Source organism: Lepisosteus oculatus, unplaced genomic scaffold (assembly GCF_040954835.1).
Source record: "Lepisosteus oculatus isolate fLepOcu1 unplaced genomic scaffold, fLepOcu1.hap2 HAP2_SCAFFOLD_70, whole genome shotgun sequence".
NCBI lineage: Eukaryota > Metazoa > Chordata > Actinopteri > Semionotiformes > Lepisosteidae > Lepisosteus > Lepisosteus oculatus.
Genome location: NW_027168257.1, coordinates 696,384 through 713,593, shown reverse-complemented (window position 1 = coordinate 713,593; position 17,210 = coordinate 696,384). Strand labels below are relative to the sequence as shown.

General features: G+C 43.8%; 2 non-coding genes across 2 annotated transcripts; both read left to right on the top strand.

The window, feature by feature from the left end:
• Positions 1-14,861: 14,861 nt before the first annotated feature.
• Positions 14,862-14,943, top strand: trnas-aga (transfer RNA serine (anticodon AGA)). The gene has a single exon. It is a non-coding gene; the product is annotated as a tRNA-Ser (tRNA).
• Positions 14,944-17,128: 2,185 nt separating this feature from the next.
• Positions 17,129-17,210, top strand: trnas-aga (transfer RNA serine (anticodon AGA)). Its single transcript has one exon. It is a non-coding gene; the product is annotated as a tRNA-Ser (tRNA).

Below are 17,210 nucleotides of genomic sequence, written 5' to 3'. Positions count from 1 at the left end.
AGTATAAATCCTATTGCCGAAGGTCAGCTCTGTCTACCAGAGTGACCCTCCCACCTCCTGCAGCGATGGTCAGCTCGTCTCACACGCGAGAAGTTTTGGCTGGAAACAAGCGCCCCCTCTTCTCGCACGTTTTGCACGTTCGAGAAGGATCTTCTTCACATTCGCCCATGCAGTTCCCAGTCTTGTGGACGAGGACAAGAAGAACACACAAGGGCTCATCCAGGAGTTGAACCCAGGACCTCCCACACCCTAAGCGAGACTCATACCCCTAAACCAATGAGCCACGGCAGCACTTTCCATTTTATTCTGTCAGCGAGCTTGAGGACGGGGGAGAGGCGTCATTCGCTCGTCCAGTCAGACCTTCATCAATAAGTCAAGAAAGCTGCAATTACACGACTGCCTTGCAGACGAAGGGCAGTGAACTGCACCCGGTAAGAGGGGAACAAGCGGCACTAGGTGACACCGAGGCATAACCCCAGCGAGGGGGGTTAGCTTGCATGGTACAGCGCTCGCTTTGCATGCGAGAGATAACGGGATCATTTCCCACGTCCTCCAGGTGTGTGCTTAGAGCTTGATGTGCCGAAAGGTGTCCTTTAGCCTGTGGTCACGCCTTGCATGGAGAGCGTCATGCAGCTGTCAATCATTTTGCAGCCACGCCCCCTCTTCATCTTCTCTCTGCCTTAAGCGTCTCCGCCACTCTCTCTTGACATTTCATGTCAGCATGTCAGAAGTCCGAGTGACGTTTTTAATGGCTGAGTGAGGGCACGATGCTGAAGCAGAGAGGCCACTTCAGCCAGAGAGACTTGTGCTAGGTGAGATCTGAAAAACGGACTCGCAACAGAAACAGACCAAAAAAGTATCGGTGAGATCAAAAGGCAAATGCAACATCCAGCAGAGGGCGTCTAAAGATTAGGGAACGGGCGACTGAAATCCATATGAGGCAAACTTTCCAGCTGTGTACTGCAGCTGGCCTCGTTGGCGTAGTTGGTAGCGCGTCAGTCTCATTGTCTGAAGGTCCTGAGTTTGATCCTCACACGGGGCAGGGCTGCTTCCTCTCTTGCTCTTTTCAAACACTTGCGGCAACTGTTCGCTCATAACCACGTCTGGAATGCGTGACCTTTACACGGGGGAGAAGCAACGCCGCATCCCTTTTCTAAAGAACATTCACATTCAGAAATAAGTCAAGAAATTTGCCATTACTTTAGCTCGCGCTGCTGTCAGCCTGCCCATGTTGCCAAAGAAAGATTCACTCGGCGTCAACATGACAGAACAGCGATCACTTGAAAACACTGTTCCACACTCCGTAAGCAAGAACTTCAGTGTTTGCAGTCACCCGATATGCCGATAGTCAAAGGAGTACAAAACATGAAGCGTCAAAAGACAAGATGAGTTGATGGAAAGAGCCTTGAATTGATGAGCACAAAAGTTCAGCTCGTACAATAGGCAACGAAGGTCCCGGCGTCATCATCGCACTTGAAAGGACTGCCTTGCAGACTAAGGGCAGTGGGAGGTTGCTGTTTTCAGATGGAGGCATTGGGATGGTGGGCCGAGATCTATTCTTCTTAAGGAATTCTTCATCGTGAAAGATCGGTCCACAGGTCATCCAAAGAACTTACAAATTTTTTGGACTCAGGGAATCACGTGCTTCCGGAAGGGAGTGAAGTGCTCAAACACATGACATGCCCCCTTGATCTCACATGCACAATTCTGCTGCAACATGCACAGCTACCGTCCACACCAGGCAGTGGGGCTTCAGCAGAATTTGCTACGCCACCTGCAATAACATATCCAGCTGCACACATATACATGGCCCCTCTGTCCTTTTCAGATCTCAAAAAAAAGCATAGCATGGTTTTCCTGCAACCTGATTGACCGCATCTCCCTCAGAATGTGCCCCGTTGCATTCATTGCTGAAGCAGGACGGAGGCTAACGGACATGCCAGAACAGTTAGGCTCAGCGATCTCTCCAAAATATTGTGGTTGTAGTGGAAGAAATATGGTTTAAATTGTACCTTGGTATTTCAAACTCTCTCTAGAATGTTATCCTTTTCTATTTTATTTTGACAGGAACTGGCTAATGACACTAGATGAAAAGAGAAGAAAGAAAACACAACGTTTCGGCCGTGGAGCCTTCTTCAGGTGTGAGGGCTCCACGGCTGAAATGTTGTGTTTTCTTTCTTCTCTTTTAAGCATGGAATAGACCTATTACTTGTTCCTTTGCAGCCTACGCATGCTGACACAGCTCCCCACCTGAACTGCTTATGATGCCTGGTAGTTTGTGGTACTTGGGTATTGTCTTATGTTTGCTCAAACTGCATATGTGTGATTGCATATTTTTGGGTATTTTCATATGTCAATATTTAATTCACTGACATTCCTGTATGCTTGGAAGAAAGGTAGATTGGATTTGGCACAGGACGCCTGCCCATATTTGTTGATCATTGTTGGGCTGGAAAAACAATGATAAAAAGTGTATGAAAAAAGCTCTCTCCAATATTTCCCTTCTCTTCGCCATGGTTACACTGCCTGTTCTTTCCGTCTTTTGTCCTTCTACAAAGATTCCAGGGCTCTTTTTCCACCATAATATCAGAAGCCAAAAAATAACCATCTAATGTGTAAACAGCATTTGTAATGTTGGTAGCTGGAAGAGGTTAAGTATGTTTGCAAGACCTAGTTGATTACACCAGACTTACTTTGTTGTTGTCAGTTTTTTTTTTCTCTTTTAAAGGCTGTAGGTGGGGTGTGATGGACTGTACCACTATCATAGAAGATTTTTTCAGGACACATCGCAGTTCCATAGTAGAATTTATCAATAGTAGAATTCCATAGGACATTATTTACCAACATATTACCCAGTGTGAGACTCTGCCAGTAAACCTCAGAGCATTGAGTTCTCCACTGATAAAGATGGCTGTCTGAAGTCATGAAATCCACTGCTGGGATGCCTGAGAGACAGTAATTGAATCTTGGCTGGAATTAGGCTTTCTATTAGTGTTGATCTTTGGGAATTATGTGGTAAAAAGGGAAAACTCCTTTACTTTAGTCACTTTGAATGTTCAAATGTACAGAACCTGCAAAACTAAGCAATGAAAAAAATCCATCACCACTCTCATGATAGCATAACTCATAGTCTCTGCTGTTGTGTAACAATACACACTTTCAATTTTCTTATCGCCTGTCTCCAGAGAGAATCTTGTTAGTGCTGATGACCTTGAATTAGACCTTGTTGACTCTGTAAAACAATCTTCCTCTGCTTAGAATTTCACTCAGATTGATTATGTTCTCAGATTATTCCTGGCAGGACTGAGTTTCCAGGAAATGAAAAGTGAAAGAAAAAGTACAGAAGATCAGCCCTTGAATATACAACATTGTGCAGTGAGATTGTTAAATGTATTAGCTGCTATCCCGTGCTAGAGCCTGTCGTGGTAAGCAGTGGATGACAGGATCTAGCATAGATACTAATGAAACACTGTTAATGAAAGATAAAACACTTGAGTCTTATTTTAGTTTTCCATTTCCCTTTCATTTGTGATGTACTGTACAACAGGCCACAGAACATGCACAAAAACAGATATGCACACATTCACACCAGGCAATGACAGTCTGCCCAGTCAGAATCTGAGCTGAGGTATCAGAATTCTGAATTCCCTGAATTCTGTCATGGATCATCCACAATAAGGGCAATGTTTGAACACGAGGATCCCCAGGAGAGAGCCTAGTAACACAAATCTTGGAGCAAAAGCAGATGATTAACTTCATAGTTTGTGTGGTTGAGCCAAAGTTGAGCATGAGGATATGTGAGTCACCATTCTTAGAAATGGATCCAACTTCAGACAGGCGTCAAAAGTAAGAGTATACAGTGCTGGGGCAATGACACTTCAATGATCAGAAGGATAACAAGAGTTTTAATGCATTGAAATTGATTTTCTGGTGATGCACACTGTCATGGAACTATTAATTTTTTAAGGATCACTTACTGACGTCAGACAGCTGCCAATTCTCCAGACTGGAAGGATGAACAGTTTATCCCCCTAGGTACCATATTTCCATATTTCGAAGCATTGGAATAATACATGTCATACAGCAACATAAAAACAGGAAGACAAGTATCACAGCCCCTATAATCGGTGTTAGTAACTTAAAAGAAAAACATTCCCCCTGGCCCAAACAGTGATTCTAACCAGGAGAGAAAAGCCAGTGTATCTTTTATGCCTCTCTCTTTATTCACCTTGTCTTTTAGTTCTTTCAAATGCTGAATAGCGAGCGTAATATTTCCGTAATCATCGTCATTAGCTGGAATATATGTACAACAGGAGTCTCCTACTAAAGCATAGACTCCTCCAGATGCTGCATTTTGAAGGTCCAGCACGAACCTGTTCTGAAGTACCATTAATCTAACTCCCCTTAATTCTTGTTTGATAGCGTCTAAGCCTTCTAACGTGATATTAATAAAAGAGTACATTTCATAAAAAGTCGCATGGGTGAGGCTGTAGAATGAGGCATTAAAGCACATATATAACAAGATGCATTAAATTTCTTTAACTTTACAGTATGATTTATAAATTTATACCACAAATTACTCATATCCCCCTCATTATCAGTTTCATTCAGCCAGTTTGTATACAAAGAGGCTTCGTGTTTAGATTCTTCCTCTTTTGGGGTGGTGACAGGCTTCTACATAAAAAGGAAAAAGGCTGTGCACATCAGTCCCACGCAGGTTATCCCCATCTGTCCTTGTGGAGACATCACTCCTGCGCTTTGCTCAGTTCGTTTGTGACCTTTTTACAGTGGGAAGCATGAATCCAGGGCACCATTTCTGTGACCTTCACAGCAGTGGCAGTGGTCAGCAGCACCTGGTACAGCCCCCTCCACCTGAGTGAACACCATTTCTTTTTCCTGAAGTCTTTCACCAGAATCCAGTCTCCTTATTCACTCATTAGTTCTTACAGCACAGGTAAATCCCTGTGGGCTGGAGCCCAGTATAATCTTAGGCTTTTTTGGTCAACATTGGTCAACAGATTGGTCAACAACTGGGTAATAACTCTTAGAAAAATCTACACATTGTTCCCCTGCCTCAGCTGTGACGTTTTGCAGAACAATTCTAGCTGAAGTTGTAAAATTTCTCTTTGTTCCGTTCCTGCAAAACATCTTATTATGAGCAAACAAACCACAATAATCATTTGCATCTAGGGGAATCACTCCCAAGGGTAACCCCCCTTAAAGCTATATTGTTCTACCCATCAGGTTCTGCCACTAGATAAGAGAACCTTTCCCATGAAATCATTTTTTGACCTTCATGATCCCTTCAGGGTGTACAATTAGCACAGAAGCAGCAGCTTTAGTCCACATGTTTTTCAAACAGGATATTAACGATATGATCATAACGAATAATACCAGACCCACAAATATGTATTGAACCAGAGACCCTCTCCATGTTCCTAGCACAGACTGTAGCCATGTACCAATGCCCCAATCATCTGGATTATAATTATGATATATATTTTTCTTCATCATAGATGTGCTTTGCTAAGTCCTAGCAACCTACAATACTACAATAGAGAATTAGCAAATTCAACAATCCATTCCTCCAGCTAAATTCATCCCTCCCGGAAGTTTCATTGATTGGCCCGTGATGATATCAAACAGGCTGTTACACAGTTCTGTTTGATCCAGCCCGCATCCCATGGCGTTCCTTCAGTCTGATGTCTAGTCGATCTTTCAGAGATCTGTTCCTTCATTCCACTGTTCCAGCAGACTGAGGGTGATCTCAGTCCATCTCACTCCGAACAATGCAGCCACAGCCTGACACACCTTCCCTGTGAAGTGTGTTCCTTGATCATAATACAAGGGGCAGGGCAGTGCCCACCGAGGGCTTATCTCTGTTATCAAGTGATAGACACAGAGGCAGTGGCAGCAACCCACCAGGAAAACAGATTATAAGAGCCCAGGTTTCCCTTTACAATTTTCAATTTCCCAGGTTTGAAAGGTTCCTCAGTAGCAGGCCTTTTGAGCTGTTGCACCCGCACCTGAACTGTAGTTGAGTTCCTTTGATAAACATTACATCCAGATACCACATAAGTGGTTACGGCTTCAAACCCGGTTCTCACCCGGTTTTGGGTAACCGGCACACCATTTGACTCCCACCTGGGTGTCCAACAGAGTGCATTTGTCGGGCTATAAAGGGCATTAGGCTGTGAGGGCATGCAGGGCGTCTGGTGTGCTGTCAGCTCCACACCCCATCATCATGCAGCCCCACAATCTTTTCTAACCATGTCCATTTCTCTGCTTCACAGAGGTCTCAGACTACTGTTCTACAAGTATTGCTCACCTGACAGTTGCATCTGCAAAGTTGTTCCCTCGAGTTACTGGAAACATTTCTTTATTATGTGATTTACACATTACCACAGCTACTTCAGTCAGTAGCTGCAAAGCTTCTAACAGTTCAGAGATAAACCCAGCATTCTTAACTGGAGTCCCTGCTGTGTTGAGAAAATCCCTATTCCTCCACCACCATCCAAAATTGTGGCATGCACCAAATGTATATATAGAGTCTATATACATATGCAGCCATTCAAAACAAGCGGGGTACGCTGCGGTATAACACGGTGGGCGTGTCGCAGTATACCGCATCATACCGGACGCAAATTAGATTATGTTAATAGTATCCGGAATCACCTTGTAAAATCGCCAGGTGGAGCTAATAAAGGTTAACCTCTCCTGTACAGCATTTGAGCTGTCAGCAGAAAACGTCGGTTTTGAATCCTGATCACTGCTGAGGGACAATCTTTATTCAATTAAGAATTTAAGGTGTATACTCTTTAGACTTTAAATTTAAACAGTGTATTACAGCATGTTAATCATTAAACATTAAAAAGGCGGTATATTTTATAAAAGCAAGATTGTTCTGTTGGACAAAAGTACACAACCTACCACCTTTATCATAAATATTTTAATTATGCAGGAATATTTTATGCATCAAAGTCTTTACTGAAGATATTACTAAGAGTATTAATAATGAATGACCTTGGACAAGCTGTAAGCTCAAAGTATTACCCTGGTCCACATTCTTTGTAACCGTCTTTGTAAACGAAAATAGTTTATTTTTTCATTGACAAAAAGTAACACCACAGCATTTAGTTGATCCGATCACGCATTCATTTCTAATCATACAATGTAATTCTTGAGAATCTCCGATTCACCATGCCTTTCACATGCTCATAAACGATTTTAATTTAGGAATATAAACATATTAATGTATGTAAACTGTACTGTATATTGCTGGTCTTGGTAGTTTAAAGAAAAAATACACACCAGTATTCCATTTCTCCCTAAACATTTTAAGCATCAAAGTCTTACATGTTGTTATTTGGGAAACATTTTTACGTGCTCCTTCTGACCATATTAGGATTATATACTTTGTGAAAAGTGATAGTATTTAACCTTTTCTGTGAATTCGCTTGTTATCTAACAAATGCATACTTTTAGAATTTGATTAACAGGGAATATAATATGGAATTGCGTATCTAAACAACTTAATAATGATATAATTATAATAATGTACTGTCTGGCGGAATAAACTGAAGAGGTTAGTTAATGCGACACGGAATTATTAAGAATTATCACCTCTTTTTACACTTGAGAACAAATGAGAACATTCCACTCAGTGGGATGTTATCTCAAGCACCTGCTAATTCGTTTTACACCACTGGACGACAGGAGAATGTGACTGTACTGTATCTGTACAGAATGTATCTTTCAATCAATACAGTAATTGATTAAAATCGCAATCGTGCGTTTAATTAAATGCCTTTTTTGATTCACAATCTGAAAATGAAAACAGCGGTAAAGTCACCTTGAATTTAAAAAAAACGATTTTGGCACGCCTGTAGCATTTTCACGAAACCTCCTAAAGTTATGAGAACACTTGCTTTGTGTATAAAGTACATTGTGAATGTTTTCACAGCCTTCACTTTGTTGTTTTTATGCCATTTTTTTGACCACACACAAATATTCCTATGTCCGTATCTTCGCAAGGGAATCAGTGCGAATTTTAATACTAATTAAATGACCGCGGGCACTTTCCACCCCCGCTACATTCTCAGAGTAGAACAGACTAACCTTCTAATGAAAGACGGTCCACCTCCCACGGACAGGAAAAGTGCCCACAGGCACTTAAACTTAATATGGTCAGTAACAGTAAAGAGTAACATGGTCAGAATGTTTAGGGAGAAAGTGGAATACTGGTCTGTATTTTTTCTTTAAACTACCAATACTAGCCATATACAGTCTGTAATGTAGGGATTTCTATATGTCTTTATTTAGTGGTTACATTAGTGAAAAGGCTAAGCTTTTAGCTTCAGTAACGCGTACGTATGGTGTACATGTTTGTTTTGGGTTTTGCTTGTTCACATATCTCCCCTTTTTATAAAACAACGTGGTTGAAAACTGTTCCAGAGACACTGTTGTTTCATCAGTTAAAAGTACATCATGAAATGCCTCTCCCTGTTCAATCTACTGTTAAAAAGAAAAGGAGCATAAAGCGTCTGATGGTCATAAACGATATTCATTTAGGAACAGCATCAGAGATATGTTTTTAACTGCACTGCATCGGAGAGAATACCATAGTGTGTTTTTTTTTTTTACTCCCTGGCGGAAATTGGCTTCCATAAGAATCAATATGGCTCAGAGATTAAATAAAACTTCACTCGCACCAAACAAATGTATATTTCTAATCACAACATGATCGAATTTAAGTCATTTTAATAACAATGAATAGTCACCTATGCGTTACAATATAAACATTTATATTGATTTAAATCGCGTTTAAATCGCCGTTATTTAAAACCCATAAATAAAGCTGATACTGTTTAGACTTTTAATTATTTAAAACTGTATTACAGCAGCACAATGCACAATGCAACGTAAATCGCTATCTTTGTCTTCTGTGTAATAATGTTCACCTCTCTGTCCAGCAAATTAACAATAGTAATAATAATGAACTTTATTGTATATGGCGCCTTTAAAGGTGGCTCCTCAAAGCACTTTACAGGTTAAAAACAATAACAACAATACTGTTTGACTGGGCAAACGATTTTTTTTTAAGAACTACAAAATGAGATATAATGATGTGTTCCGGTTTAGACATAAACGAAGAGCATAACACGTGGGCGGCGTAGCGGTCGGCTCTGGCTTTCCCATCTACTGTATACCGATACGCTGCATACAACCCCCCTCTCTGCGGGAGTTCTGGCTGTGGCGAATTAAACCGGTTTCACAAGTATTTTCAAAGTAGAAGGGGGCGAGATTTCCAGCAAAAGACACCTCCCCCCCTCAAAAACCAAGGAAGTACAGTACTTACTAGTTAAGAAAGCTAGACTCCTCAATGAAATCGCTTTAACATGCTAATGCTTTGGTGTAACAGTCCGGGCGTGGCCAGCTTCTAATGTCAACCTGACTATGGCGAAAGGAACCCTCCTTTCATTGGAAGACTATGAACATATTCTAGCCATAAATGAATTAATAGCAAACATGGTTTACATAAAATACATTTTTCCAAGAAAGTTTAGCCTTTGTTACTAATGAAACCACAAAATAAAGACATAAATATAGAAATCTTAATATTTTTAAAATACATGACTTTGCTAAAATTTATTTGAAAATAAAAACGATTACAAACGCCAGCGGATAGAGAGAACAGGGGAGGGATGTTGGTTTTGCATAAGGGGTGGGGCTATAGAAATGAGGTCTATTTGAGAATGTGGAGTTACATGTTCTGGCTGTTGGTGAATTATCGTTGTTGAGTATGGCGTGTTGAGGTATTGATTTTGTGTAATGCTTTATGTTGAAAATTTAGGTGGATTTTGTTTATAATAACGAGGATAAACTGGGATGGGAGGAGGATTTGGTTTTGCATAAGGGGCGGGAATATGATAATTTGAGGAATTTGAGAGAGATTCACAGAGATTCCCTCTGCTGTGACCCAGGGAACCTGCAGTCAGGTAACATTATTTCTCACAACTACCAGGTATTGAGTGAGATTGACCTGATTGTTCCTGCCTCAACGGCAGGGTTGCCAATACACCCAGTCCCCCAGAAGGGACAGGGAATGAAAGCCAAGCCGGTTTTCTTACAGCCACCAGCTCAGTTTGTCAGTCTGAGTCTGACCAACAGTGGTTCAGCCAGACTGGAGCTGGATGGGCAAGCCACCCGACTGTTAGTGCAGAACATGGAAAAGGGGGGTGTCAGAATCCCCGCCTGCACTGACATGGGCCTGGTGGGTGATGGTGAGTTCGAAGACAGTGAACTAGCTATCCCAGTGCTGGGGCAGCTCCCTGAACCCCTAGAGAGGGAAGGGGGGAGCGAGCAGGTGTCCTACACCCACGTCCAGCGAACGATTGTAAACATGCCGATAGAGGGATTCCTCAATCAGGAAGTGTGCAGGGTGGACCTGAACAGTGAGAATGGAGTAACAATCCCAGATCCCTCAGGTGCTCCAGATAACCACTAAGCCAAGGGTCAGGCATGCTCCACCGCTGCACCACCCCCTGCAGGGTTCCTAGAGCACAGGCATGAACAAATCGAAAAAGCAGATGTCCTGGAAATGGAGGAGCAGCATCAGCAGCTGCGTCAGATCTCCTCAGATTTCCAGGATGTTGGTGCCCAAGATGCCACATGGCATACTGAGAAAGAGACCATGTACATGCTGCGCCAGCTTAGAAAGGGGACAGTCACTCAGAAGGAGATGACTGGGATCAGCCACCCGAAAAGACTTTTGGGAGGACTGATTGCTGCCGCCACTGTTGTGTGTTTGCTATTTCTGGTAGGTTTGTGTGCTACTGGCACTCTCACCCTGACTGCCCCAAGAAGGCAGGTGTCAGAGGTGCCAGAGGGTAGTGACAGACTGTATCAACAGCAGCAAAAGTTGGAAAGCTTAGGGAAAACCCTACAGGCAACTTCCTATGCAACAGGGTTGAATCTTATCCCCCACCTAGTGGACATGATTGTTGGTGTTATACAGTGGGTTTATGCTTGTGTGCAACAGGCCAGAATGTTGACACAAGACCTGTTAAGGGAGCTTAGTGCCACTGTAGCCAGTCTAGCCATAGCACAAATCCTAACCCACTTGATTTCACTCTTCTCAGTAGAGGAGTATGTGACATTAAACCCATTGCTCATAGCTCACCCAGAAGGCAATCCAAGATTGAATTCGGTTCCAAATCTTGAGATGGGTATGGCTACCAAAGCTATCCATTGGCTGTGTCTAACTGATCCACCAATGAAGGGTGTAAAGCTACTAACGAGCAGAGGGAGGTTAATGAACCCCATGAAGAGCAGATGGGAAGTAAATGGCTGGTCAGCACACCACATTTAACTGTCACTATAACTTGTGACAGGCATGATACAGCTACCACAATGCAGCTACCTAACCAACAGTTTCCTGCAAGTTCCCAAGGAGGCCATAGTACAGCATGGTAACTTAACACTGTACGGTCTGCAACCAGACAACATAAGACCAAACTTGAGGTCGTGGATGCCTTCAGGTGCCACACTATTGAATTGGATAGAAATCCAAGAAACAGTAAGCCCTGAAGATGTACAGGTAGTTAGTTTGCTTTAATGGAACAAACCTCCAAACCACCCTGGCAGGTGCCCAACACAGGTGTCATGGTTCATCAGGGGGGCTGGGAACAGGAACCGGTGTTATTGTAACACTGGTGCTGGGAAGCTGGATCATGACTGACAATGTACTCTGAATGCTGTACTCTTACATCAAGATGTACTCCGGGTAGCACGAATGAGTCAAAGGTAGCATTTCAAAAGAAAGGAAGTTACCTCTTCCCCAAATATCTGCCTACAGAGGTATCAGATACTGACAGTGAACTTCCTGATTTGTAATGCCTAGACTGAGATGATGTCTCCTACCTTGTTTATACATACTCCAGATGTTATTCATCCTGTTTGTTCCCAATGCTGGTTCCGGTATGAATTCTCGAGGAGTAATGTGGACATTTAAGGTTAATGTTCTAATGACAAGGGACATCACTTAACTCTGTTTTGTTTTGAAGGCAACAACGCCTCAGGACCTCGTGACCTTCAAAAAGGGGGGATATGTAGAGGCAATGCTTGTTAATAAGACAGAATTAAGTGTTGCTGTGCTTTCCCAAATGAGGCCCCATCTCTCTCTTCATCTCTGTGGCTGCACCACAGAGAAACTATTCATGCAGGCTGATTTAAAGATGTTTTCTTTTGATAAGGGACAGCTCCCAAATGGGGATGCACTTAGCTAAGCCTGGCTATCATGATCAATGGTCATCCATTGGCGCCTATCTGTCTAGGGAGTGCCAGATGGACATCTGGATTGCATTCCTAGGTGTCAGGAGTAAGTGACTCATATCTCACCTTGATCAACCAGTCAGGGATTGGTAGGGCCATGTAACCCATGTGGGACTCTGATGCCCATTAAACTTTCAGCCAATGACAAGCTGAAGTTCCTCCAGGTAAAAACAGGCAACAGAGAGCCTGGAGAAGGAGAACTAGTAGGACTATTCCAGTAGGAGAATTCTAAGGAGAATTCCAGGGGTGCAAGACAAATCCATGGCAGGACGGCCCAGGAGCAGAAGGCTCCCAAGGGCAGGACATTCTCACAGCGCGCCTCTTGACCATCCTGAGACTCAGCCCGGACAACCACGGAACGGCCAGTGCGTCTGAGTGCCAGTACTTTCCTCTGTTCTAAAAGTCGAGAGCGGAGGTTGCCACGAGTAACCAGAGGATCCACCCGAGGTTAGCATCAGCAGCAAACCTCATGAACAGGTCAGAACTGTGGACAGCTGAATCACTATTCAGAACAAGCGCTTCATCAGGAACGAATCGGTCCTCTTCCTGACCTGCTGGGACCCACAGTCATCTTTTCTCCTGTGCACAAACTTTGCTAGTTAAAGCCAACACTAACTAGCCGGTCAGTGAGCATCAGCAGCGCACCGTCGCAAGCAGCACAGCACAGCCTGGCACCTAGCCAGAGAGTGCGGATTGGATAGCAACAGCCTGCAACTGTTCCTTTGTGCCCACAGGAGATCTGAATCCCGAGAGATTGGATGAGTATTCAACTTCACTGCATTACAGCTCGAGAATTCCATTGTTATCCCAACCAGTTGATATCAGTTTAATTCCTAAGAGTTATGTACTTGTTTTGAGTATCTAATGTAGAAGTTGTAATCAAGTTCAATTATGAAACGGTCTAGATGAATGATATACTGAACGTATGTCCTCTTGATATATGTAACTCTTTGTAACTGAATGAATATATACCTTTTGTATTCTGATAACCCTCTCGATAAGATCTGTTAGGTTTACATGCATATTCTATGTATTAATAAATGTATCCTCGTGTATTAGTACCTGTGTGTGTGCGTTGTTTGAGTTATATCGCATAGTTGGATTCTAAAGCCATTAAAATAATTATTTTTGTGACTTACACAAAAATAATTTTTGGCTACAATTAATAATTGTCCCCGTAAATGCCCAAACTCTACAGAACTGGTGCCTCGTGAGAGCACACTACACCAGCTTCCGCGGGCTTGCAATACAATCGGCGAAAGCGAAAGCGAGAGCAAGGTGTTTAAAGACAGATTTTGTCGTGGTGACATCATGGTAGAAAGAAACGAACTTGTTACGTCTCAACAGAAACGCTCTTTAGCTCTTTCGGCTTTATGCAGAGAACAGCGTCTGTCGAGATCACTTTTGAGTCAGCGGGAAACGCCCTGTGCTGTCAGTTTGATTTCATATTGCTCGTAGCGGCGCCCGGCTTTTGTCTGTCAAACGTTAGGTTGCGCTCCTTCATGCTGCATCGTCGGCATGAGTGGAGCTTTTTAAACGTCTGTACTTACTGCGCCCCATAAGAAATCGTTTGTCCCCGTTCAAAAGAGATTGTGCGATGTCCTGCAGCGTTCGCAAAGCAAACCTTTGACAGTTTGAAAAGAGGAATTTATTCTGCTTCCTGTGCGTGCAGTAGTTACAAAGTTGAACGTCTTTACACGATCTGCTGCAGTTTTCAGTGGGCGGGCTTTGTCAGATGGCTTGGAAAAACGCACTGTGTTTCGGCTCGGGAAACATCATGAGCAGCTATACTGTGTATAGCTGACTTTTAACGCATACAGAATTCATTAGAAATCATTGATTTCTCCAATTAACAAGGGTCCCTTAAAGGATGAGTCAAAGTAACGTTTAATCGGATTAGTTTCCTTAGAGCTGGTTCAGAGTTTGCTCAAGAGTGTACCTTTCACAGATGCGCAAAGAAGAATGTTGGGGGTGCACGCTTCAAGGCGCCTTACAGCTATAGGGAGCGATTCGAGATGATTCGTGGCGTGTGCTCGTTCCCATATACCGTACGCCCCGGGGTGCAGTGCTAAGATGACGTACAATACCGCTTGGGCACGTAACGGCGTTATATGCAAGTGCGGGACGTGAGGGTTTTCGTTTGTTCGTTTTGTTTTGCTCTGCTTTGCTTTGTTTTGCTTTCCATCGCGTTGGTAAGAGCGTAAATAAAAAGGCGATTCCTGCGTCTACCACTAATGTAAGAGCTATTTCAAGTGCGACGTGGTGCGGCTTTTCAAATGCTTGTGGGCATTTCTCTGTTGTTGATTCTTTTTTTGTGTGTAACAAAGTGGCATTTTCATGTCCGGACGGGGAGACTTTATCATTCCGACATGAAGCCACCCTTAAGTCCTCTGAGGCGTGTCTGTCTGCAAGGCTTGTATTTTGGAAATGTTTTTTTGAAACGGAGAACGACTTTGAAATAGGCTTCCGCCGGCGCCTCGCGATCCAGGTAAGATTGTATCAAAAACGCAGCCGCGGCGGGGCTTGCTGTAGTCGTGGCCGAGTGGTTAAGGCGATGGACTAGAAATCAATTGGGGTCTCCCCGCGCAGGTTCGAATCCTGCCGACTACGTTGTCCACCTCCTGTCGTTGTGTTCCGGCGCAAGCAAAGAAACGTGCCTCTTTGCTGTTCCTGGTGGTTTTAAAACGCCAAATCGCTTGTACCCGCTGCCTTGGAAATAAATTCTTCAGCGTCTGCGAATGGCATTTTGCAGCTGGAAGCAGATGTCGACGCTTTTTGCACAGAGCACCAAAAAAGCGTCTTTTTTGAAGGCCCAGGCACTGAGCATTGGTGGTTCAGTGGTCGAATTCTTGCCTGCCCCGCTGGAGGCTCGGGTTCGATTCCCGGCCAATGCAGTGGCTTTTGCAGCGAGCGGCTCCATCACTTGCATCCCCTTGCAACTCGCAACTGAAAACCCACTGAAGCTAAGCAGGTGTGAGCCAGGTCAGTACCCGGATGAGGGTGAGCTACAGGGAAAAACAAAGCTTCCAGCTGGAACCGGTGTTAATGGTGCCGGCTGGGGGGCGCTCACCCTGAGGTCTGTGCGGGTCCCAATGCCCCAGTATAGTGACGGATATGCTGTGTTGTAAAAGGGCGCTGTCTTTTGGATGAGATGTAAAACCGAGGTCACAGCGCTCTGTGGTCATTCAAAATGACCACCAAAACCTTTGACAAAAGCTCTTGGTAATTGATGGTCTTCAATAATGCTTCTCCTTTAGGTACATTTTAAATCAGCTGAAAAATGCTGTGAAATGGGGGGGCACTTCAGGCCAGTGTAGGATTTGGGTTACAAGAACCATGAAACTGCACGAGAAAGCCCGTACACTGAATTACACGGCTTTCTATTCAAAGGAGGACAAAAGAAATTCCCTGAGTTCGATTTTTTGCAGCACAGAGAGGAGCACTGTTGTGAGGCCGGTTAGCTCAGTTGGTTCGAGCGTGGTGCTAATAACGCCAAGGTCACAGGCTCGAGCCCCGTACTGGCCAGGTCCTTTTCTCCTCTCTTACCAAAGCTGTTAGGTTCCTTTCCGTGGTGAGAGGGGTTGTCATGCAACGCTGCCACATAGTGCCGACAGACAAGAGTGTTGCAGGAGAAGAGAAAAGTGTTTGAAGATTTAAGAGTGTCTTAGGTGGAGCCAAAATCAAGTGTCACAAATACAAGTGGGAGGATTTCCAATGTTTAATATGGTAAAAATAAGCGGAAGTTATCTGCCGGTCCGGCACAGTCTGCCATGCTTTTGTCATATACTGTAAAGTGGTGTCGAACTGGGTGTCGAACTGGAGCCTCACCATTTGCATATGTGAGGCTCCAGTTATACATCGAGTGTCACATTAAATGACAAAAATGAAGAGAGTTAAAGCAGCTGGAGAGGTTTTCTTACAACTTTTGAGGTGACACAGTTTTGGAAAATGTTTCCTTCACGCTGCACTGTACAACATAGGCAGCCAAGAGTCTCCAAAACAAAACAGAATTGACAGATAGGAGAAAATTCCCACTCATCCTGAAGTTCCCAAAATCCAGCACTGAGCGTAAACAAAGTGCCTAAGTAGCGTGGGAATGCTAACCCTAACCCTAGCTGGAGTTTGAGTAATCCAGCACTGAGCGTAAAAAGATGAGTCAAAGTAACGTCTAATCGGATTAGTTTCCTTAGAGCTGGTTCAGAGTCTGCTCAAGAGTTTACCTTTCACACATGCGCAAAGAAGAATGTTGGGGGTGCACGCTTCAAGGCGCCTTACAGCTGTAGGGAGTGATTCGAGACGATTCGTGGCGTGTGCTCGTTCCCATATACCGTACGCCCCGGGGTGCAGTGCTAGGATGATGTACAATACCGCTTGGGCACGTAACGGCGTTATACGCAAGGTTTTCGTTTGTTCGTTTTGTTTTGCTCTGCTTTGCTTTGTTTTGCTTTCCATCGCGTTGGTAAGAGCGTAAATAAAAAGGCGATTCCTGCGTCTACCACTAATGTAAGAGCTATTTCAAGTGCGACGTGGTGCGGCTTTTCAAATGCTTGTGGGCATTTCTCTGTTGTTGATTCTTTTTTTGTGTGTAACAAAGTGGCATTTTCATGTCCGGACGGGGAGACTTTATCATTCCGACATGAAGCCACCCTTAAGTCCTCTGAGGCGTGTCTGTCTGCAAGGCTTGTATTTTGGAAATGTTTTTATGAAACGGAGAACGACTTTGAAATAGGCTTCCGCCGGCACCTCGCGATCCAGGTAAGATTGTAGCAAGAACGCAGCGGCAGTGGGGCTTGCTGTAGTCGTGGCCGAGTGGTTAAGGCGATGGACTAGAAATCAATTGGGGTCTCCCCGCGCAGGTTCGAATCCTGCCGACTACG